We start from the raw sequence: 9230 nt of genomic DNA, 5'->3' as shown, positions 1-9230 counted from the left end.
GACAACTCACCAAAAGCTTCGTTTGACGAGCAGCTGGTTTCGGAACCCGGGAACTTTCTGTCGCCGCGTGTCGCCTCAGGTGACGGTGAGAAAAATTGTTACCGAAATACAGACGACAAAGCGGGAAGGAAAATAATTAATCAGCCGCGTGCCGAAGCTCTCGTGTCATGCTGGGAGATCAGCCTACGCCTTGCGCTCAGCATTTTTCGAACACATTACTGTTGAACACGAATTTTTAATAGAATTGAATTTTAATAGAATGTGCGTGACCGACATATTAATGTAAATATGTATATCATAAGATGAGAAATATCAACATTTTGGAATCGAAGGTTACTACATTCCAAAATCGATATCCGGTTTTTGCACTCAATGTTCTTATCCGGTTTTTGCATTCAAAAATACTTAAACGTGTTTTCCAAACTAATGGCGTTTTTCATTGAAAAACACAGGTGGCGTGGATTGCTCTGGTTTTGCACTTTCGAGCAGAAATGGCAATAAAACACCGTCAGAATATTGCATTTCTAAAGCACTGAAAAACAAAAACGGCAGAATGCTCAAAATCCACAAAAGGAATGTAACGCCAGGGTTTTGTTTTGTTTGCAATGTTGAGTTATTTAAACAAGAATAAACCGGCATCTAACATATCTAGTGAACAAGACATTTCATTTCCCGACAGTATACACCAGCCATAATTACATTTCAGGGAATCATTCTTCATGGAGAACTCGCAGACTATAAAATCGTTGCCATTGCTTTTTCTTGATCTGTGGGTTTCAGTTTTTGCTTTGATTAAACTTATGCCGCTTTTGTTGTAGCATTAAACCGGTGTAGTGTAGCACTAACTATACTAGCTCTAATTTGGGTATAATCAAAGCACCCCTACAACGGTGTGGTTATTATGTTTCTGTTGATTTTGTTATAAGTCATCAACCACAAATTACGTCACGTCAAACATCCAAAAAGATAGCCCCCTTCTCTCCTCCATGTCACAATTGATTTTGAAATTTGAAAATTGCAAAGCCCCCCCTCAACAACTACGCAACTTTTGACATTAAAAATGCCTTACTCTTCGCTATACTGGGCCGGGTGTAAATTAAAAGTTTCAAAAATAGCCGCGTAACCTTTTTCCGTCATAATTTTGAATCGATTCGGAAACTTTTAACTTGAACATATATGACAACGTCGTTTCAGTATTTCAATAGCATACTATTGAAAAAATGGTTATACCGACCTATGTTTTCATCCACCAATCCCAGTTGTACAAATTGACTTCATTTTCTTGTTCGATATAGGAGGCTTTGCGTCATGCATAAAAACACCGCCTCATTCTGTGTAGTGTGAATCCTCTCCATTCTGTGTAGTGTGAATCATGTGTAGTGTGAATCCTCTATCTATAAATATATGCTGCAAATCATTTCTTGATTTCAGTTGATGCTTGACTGTGAATGAAACAAGTAGATTGTATATGCGTTCGCCCGTTGGATTGTCGCTTTTGCTTACTCTTCACTTTCTTGCGTAACCTTTTTCTGTCATAAATTTGAACGCTTATAACTCATTAATTTGTTGATGTATTCATATAATATAATTTAACTACCAATCGATTCGGAAATATTAAACTTAAACTTATGAGGTAACGTCATTTAAATATTTCAATTGCATACCATTAAACAATTGATTTGAATATAATATAATAACAATACCAGCGCGTGAATGATGTCATCCCCTCCTTTGCGAAGAATGAACTATCGCACAAAAGGAAATCTATTTGGGCATATAAATTCATTTCTGCTTTAGTTAACCCCATGCTGTGAGCAGGCATGCCTCGTAGGCCGATAAAGGTGTTTGAATAGTGAGTGGATGAAAGTCACTTCCATTCGCTCGTTGGATAGTTGCTTTTTCATGAGTACTGTGTGTTCAGTATAGTATAGTGTCGTCGGTATAGTAGTATTTTATTTTGGTTCTCTGGTAAATATCAGGCCAATTTAGATTTATCGGCGATAGATTTTTCGGATTTAATTTGCATTTGTTCCTCGATGATTTGTTGATGGATTTTCCTCATTTAAATGATTCGAAAGCTTCAATATTGTACGCCTAAAAATGTTTCAATTTGTCAACATTACATACTTAAATCTCGGTTACATACTTAAATCTCCATTCCCATATGAATAAAACGGTGGCGCGCAAATGGATTCAGTATAAAGTTGTGTTATGATGATAATCATAGATACTTCTTTTTCATCAAATGTGACTGAACAAGTTGTTGTCCCATCAGGAATTAAACGTTTCAAAAGATTCACAATTAGATTCTGAAACTTGTCCAAAAGCGGCCTCCTCGGTTTAGTAGTATAAATGTGTTCCACAGGCTTACATATACAGTACAATTAGATGCAATATCATATAGTATCAAAGATAAACTCAAGGTAAGCTTACCTGCGGTTTTACAATGTATCGTTTGAATAGGAACCCTCGTAGAGTATGGTTAACCGCCAGTTTCAGTTCAATTATTATTTGCTTCAAAACAACAAGCGTCTGATGGCTACACGCGTTGTTACTATGACAATGTTCATTCATGTGTTAATAACATCAAGTTACAATATGAACAAAATTTCGGAATTTTTCGTTCAAATTTCTAAAATCTTCTCTTGGATCGAAATTTTGAGTTTATAAAATTAATAAGTTTGTACGTGTTTCGAAAATTATCATCATAAAATAAAATCGTTTCATTTGTCCAGGTTTAAAGTTTTAGGTTGTTTGTATCTAAAATTGAGCTTTCAAGTAACTTTGATTTCATCATAATTGACTTCTAGTTTAAGGACATTATTCAAAAACCTAACAATGTAAAAATTTGTGGAAAGGGGACCAAAATTGAATAGAATCAATTATCAAGAAAGAATCTAATTGTCAATTTTTTCATTAGCTAACAATCTAAGCGCTTAAACTAGAGCAAGTTTGTGATTAGTCAATTGAATAAGTTTTTAGTTTAGTATCATTATAATCTTTATTTTTGTATTTATTATTGGGGCTCCAGAAACGTTTCATTTTTAATGTTGTTGTGCTCGGTCGTGTCTTGTATACAACCCTCTAATTTTTTTCATATCATCGAGGTACCCCTATACGAAAATAATAAAAAATGTCCCGATGAGGCTCGGAAAAAGTAGAAGTGCCCCTCATGACTCGGTGCTGGATCATCTGGAGTCAAAAAAGTCAAAGTTCATTAATTAGACAATTGTTTGTGACAAATGATGTCACTCCATTTTCTCAGAATAAACTGAACCGATTTTCACAAACTCAGATTCAAAAGAAAAACATTTGTAGTCCCATAGATTGCTATTGAATTTATTCCGATCCGACTTCCGGTTCCGGAATTATAGGGTAATATGCAAATGGAAAAAATTGTCACTCACTTTTTCCAAAGATGGCTGAGCTAATTTCCACAAACTTAGATTTAATTGAAAGGTTTAAGGGTTCCATAGCTTGCTATTGAATTTCATCTCTATCAGACTTCCGATTCTGGAATTACAAGGTAATATGTGGAAATCTATGAGTAAATGCCCACTCAATTTTCTCGGAAATTTCTTAACCGATTTTCACAAGCTAAGATGCAAATAAAAGGTTTTACTGTTCTTTTGAAAGTCCCCGAAAACTGATTCAGGTCCGACTTCCGGTTCCAGTATTACAGTGCGATAAGTGAAAAATTTTCAATTTCATGAGTATTTTTTTGCAAGTGATTGGGAAACGATGTGCAAATATTCATAAAACTTACTGATATATTAATCTAGTGGTCAGATCTTGCTAGTTCGTGGATATAGAAAACCTTCTTTGGGACTGCTAGTCCCCGGTTTCCGATTCCGAAAGCATCGATAATGGTGGGAGAAAGCTCGAAAATTGGAGCTCACTTCGATTTATCAGTAACGGTTAAACCGATTTTCCCAAATCATGATTCAAATTGAAGCTGTGATTGTCTTGAAAGATACTGTGCGATTTCATCCATATCCGACTTCCGGTTCCAAAATTATGGGGCGATGAGTGTCAAAATTTTCAAACCGTCATACAAAATAACGATGCAAAACCGGCACGTGTTGGTACAGAAGAAGAAAACACCATTGCCTTTACTCTGTTCGCAGCGTGCTTTGTTCAATTTCGTATAACGTGCAGGGTTGTCACATTTAAATATATATATATATATATATATATATATATATATATATATATATATATATATATATATATATATTTTCAAGAGAAAAATATGTAACTCTGTATCGGGAGATCAAAATTCTGTATACGAAAATGATAAGAAATTAAAGCGCAACGAAATGAAAAAGTTATAAAATCGAATGACAACTACATCTTCTTTAGATGTAGCGTTTATTGTAATGTAATTGGTAATCCTTTATTTTTACTATCCTACATTATGACCATGGCCACCATATTTCAATCTTATTAGAAGAAATTGCAGAAAACATAAAGAATTACGTTAAAATAATTGCAAGAAAACTTAATTTAGATAAACCGTCATTAGGAGATGGGACCATTTGTAGTTTTTACCATCCTTGATACTGTCTTTTATTATATTTGTACCCACTTGTTAGTAGTAACATGATAACAATTGTTTTCTAGGAAAGTATACTTTTTGCCTCTCTCATAAAGAAAAATTATGCAATCACTTGAAAAATTGGCTAGAGAAAATTGGCCCGGAGGTCTGAGTGATCTATACCATTCGACACAGTTCAATGGCTGTGTGTATGTATGTATGTATGTGTGTATGTGTCAAATCATTTTTCTCCAAGATTGCTTGACCGATTTGCACAAACTTAGGCTAAAATAGAAGCTCTCATAGTTCCATAGGTAGCATTTGAATTTCATCATGCTTATAGGGTAAAGTGTGTTTAAAATTGCACACCGTCATTTAGGCTGTGAACAAAAAACAATAACTCTGCTCGAAAGCATGGTTATTTTTGATAGATCGATGCTTATTTTCCGACACTTAAAAAAATCTTGTAAAGAAAATTCTAATATCAATTCTTTAGTTAAAATTATTTCCAGTCTAAAATAAACCCAAATAATTTTCCATCCGTCACACTGGGCCGCCGTTTTACTTAAATTTAACTACTCGACACAAAATAACCACTCAAGTGTCAGATTTCAACCAAAAGTTAAAAGTAACCGCGAAATGGTTCACAGCCTTCGAGGGACGATGCAAAAAAGGGTGAAATTCTTCTAGATTTGTTTCTTACTACGATGCAAAATAAAGAAAAATTCTGATTAACTTAACATAACTGTGATCAGTATCAAACGGGGAAAACAGATTGAAAAATTGACATGCGTATGCAATAGTGTAATGAGAACCGGGAAAATGTTACCGCCGAGACGGGACTCGAACCTGCTTCTGCTATCACATGTTGACTGAGATCGTCGTTGTATAGATGCATGACGCTGACGTGGACCCGATAGGTAGCAAAATAGATAAAAACAAAAAGCAGAAATGGAATAAATAGACGTGCGAGATCAGTGTAGTGTGTGTTCTGTTGAATTTGTTTCCGTAGATATAGGACTCTAAAAGTGAATGCCGTATTAACCAAGCACCGTCTAGTCAATTGGACTTTCCTTCATGTATTTTCATATGCAGGGTAGTTCAATTGGTAAAACAATTCCCCGGTTAGGAGTTAGCTACGGTTTCGAGTCCCGTCTCTGCGGTAATATTTTCGCGGTTCTCATTACATTATTGCATTCCCATGTCCGTTTTTCAATCTGTTTTCCTCATATCATATTCAAAACTAGCTCAAAACGACTCAACGCCTGGATAGCCAGCCTATATGTTCGATTAGCCTATATTGCTGCGCAGCCCGAGCGGCGTGCGTCGAGGATTGGAGGGATGTTTTCTATTTCACAGTCAGAAAATAATAGATTGTTTATTCTGTTCTTCTTTAAGCTTTTATTTATTTTTCTTAATTCGCAATCAAGACTTTCACACAGAGGTATCAGACTGCGTAATGGCAGAAAAATCTTTGTAGAAACCTGTTATCACTTGTTATCTTTTCTCGGTAACACTAAAGTGGATCTACGCTTCTAGTACTGTATGTTTTGTTCATGGAAAATAGCTAGTATCCCTCAGTGCATAGTTTTTCTTCCGCTTGCAACCATCAGGCTATGTGCTGACAAATCTGTTTTTCGTGCCTTTCTATCGGCCACATTTAGCGAATTTTTTTCTTATCACTATTCAACACTGTTTCACTCTTCAACACTGTTGGCTACTCTGTCAGCCACATTTAGCGAATTCTCTTTATTCTACTACGATATCGTACGCGGAATGATACTACTTGAAAAACGACTATTAACGACTATTAACGATCTTTTTCTTTTTAGTGTTCACCGCACAATGAATAAGATTTTAATCTCGTCCTCAAAAATTTCACTGACTACGCTCTAAACTACTGTAACCGCGACTTACGACTTTTTCTGAAATTGATTGCACTTGAACTCACGTGAACTGACTGTCCGACTAACTGACTTGTCTACGGATCGACCCCCGAGACTGACGGCTATTTTCCGCGAACTCTTTGAGACTGACTGGCCCCTAACTCTTCCCAACTATGGGTTTTTAGGCTCCTAACATTTTGATTCGGATAAAGCCCGTAGATTTTAGTACAAGCCGAGCTTGTGATTTCGAGTAGAAAGTTCATCCGACCTTTTCCCGAAGTTCTACCGAAAGCCGAGACCACTGTCACGATACCAGCGGCAGTAACCAGTGTCCGTGAAAAAAAAATTACTTTGTTTCTACAACATTGCTGCACTGACTAATGCCCGGAACTGTCTATGGTTTTATAACAAAGTTTCTTCAACATCGTTGCGATGATTAATGCCCGGAACTGGTTTGGTGTTATGGTTTTATAACAAAGTTGCGATGACTAATGCTCGAAAATGTGCATGCTTCTATAACAAAGTTTATACATGAAGGTTGCGATTACGCTGATATGAGAGTTTGCTTGATAAGTTTCCTTCGCAACTTCCTACTTTTTTTACAATACTATCAAATTTGAAGGAAAATTTATAAAGGGCGCTGCAACGTCTTAACAAAAACTAAAACACAAAATGTTGACATAACTGTTTACAAATTGAAATAGTTATGTTAGTTTATACCCAACGAAAGTTTCTAATCTTATTGAAATTTGAAAAAAAAAATCTTCTAGTAATACTTTCGAGAATACAAGTAATATGAGAAAGGCATCATTACACCACTAGGCGAATAAAAACAACAGTTTTTTTTCGAAATCTCTCAACCTTGTAAATTATAAACAGAAATAGTGTCTAAAAATTCACAAGGATCGGTGCGGTATTTATGAAGCTATACCACAGATCTTAAAAACGTGAATTGTGGTGAAACACTTTAAAATTCGATACAATATTTACTGCTACACTAAATTTTATACTCTATACTGACGAAATATACAATGCAGGTATAAGAAGGTAAGGTTAGGTATTATACAAAAGTTACAATAAAAATACTCGTAACTTCGTCAATTTTGCTCTAATCGACTTGAAATTTTAAACAATATTCTTGAGATATTATGCAATCAACAACGTTAAAAACAACGTTAAAACATTTTTATACCTCACAGCTATAGCAGATTATGCACGAATACGGTTTTCCGGATAAACTGACGCGATTGGTCAAAGCAACGACGGATAGAGTGATGTGCTACATCTGAGTACCTGGGACGCTGTCGAGTCCCTTCGAATCTTGGAGGAAACTACGGCAAAAACTCTCTTGGCCCTTGTTTAATATTGCTTTGGAAGGTGTAATTCGAAGAGCGAGGATCGACACGAGTAGTACGATCTCCGTACCACTCGTGTCCGTACAGCATTTCGGCCTGGCTGACGACGTTGATATTGTGATAGATTATGGAGACATACATCGGACTGAAAGCCGAAGCTAGACACATTGAACTGGCCATAAATGCGTCAAAAATAAAATACATGGGAGGAAGAGGCTTTTGAGAGGAAATACTACGCCTCTCACCACGAATATTGATAGACGGTGACGATATCGAGGTGGTTGACGAGTTCGTGCATTTGGGCTCACTGGTGACCGCCGATAATGACACCAGCAGAGAAATTCAGAAACTTATTTTGGCAGGAAATCGTGCGTACTTTGGACTCAGAAAAACCCTTCGATCGAGAAAAGTACGCCACCGCTCGAAATTGACCATCTACAAGACGCCCATTGAACCGGTTGTTTTCTATGGCCACGAGACCTGGACTATGTTGGCAGAGGATCAACGAGACCTTAGTATTTTCTGAAGAAAGGTGTTACGGACCATCTAACATAGAGTGGAGTGCAGATGGAAGACGGAACGTGGAGACGGCGTATGAATCACAAATTGCAACAGCTGCTATGAGAACCACCCATCATAGGAACAGCTAAAATCGGACGTCTACGATGAGCTGGGCATGTCATAAGGATGTCTGACGACAGCCCAGTGAAAATGGTTCTTGAATCTAATCCGACTGGTACAAGAAGAAGAGGAGCGCAGCGAGCAAGGTGGATCGATCAAGTGGAGGGTGATCTTAGAAGCATCCGTGCCTTGAGTGGCTGGCGACGAGCAGCCATGGACCGAGTTATGTGGAGACGTATGCTTGATACAGCAAAGGACATGTTCAAATAGAGCCTTTTTCCAAAGCTAGCGTCAGTATTAATTTTATTCGCAACGTATCGTGCACCAGACCCAAACGAGCGGACTATTTGGATAATTTTATTTGTGTGCCGTTCGCACAACACTATTTAACACCGAAGAAATTTCTTTCAAAACCATCTAAATGATCTCAAAGAACTGTTTATGTTCCCATTGAGTTCAACAAATCTGCAATAAGCGTGTTTCTTCTATTGCTTTCAATAAACCGAGCAAAACGAGTGAATCCTGACAGATGTGATTTCTGCAGGAGACTACACCCCACACCCAATCAGCAATTCGTAACAAATTCAAGACACGAATATGTTTCCATAACAAGTGCGGATATAAGTCTTGTTAGTAGCTACAATTTCCAACAAGTTTTAAAAAAAAGAAATAATTTAAATATGATATGTTGATCGGGCAGTAGCCGGCGATTCCGATAATGGGTCACCAGCATATCCATGAGGATCTAGAAATAAACATTCGTAAAAAGTAAGTTTCAGTCTGCTAGAGCAAAAACATGATAATTGAAGAATGTTTTGTTTGAATTGTTGC

Source organism: Malaya genurostris, chromosome 2, assembly GCF_030247185.1.
Source record: "Malaya genurostris strain Urasoe2022 chromosome 2, Malgen_1.1, whole genome shotgun sequence".
Lineage (NCBI taxonomy): Eukaryota > Metazoa > Arthropoda > Insecta > Diptera > Culicidae > Malaya > Malaya genurostris.
The sequence above is the reverse complement of the archived record's forward strand: the minus strand, read 5'-3'. Positions refer to the sequence as shown.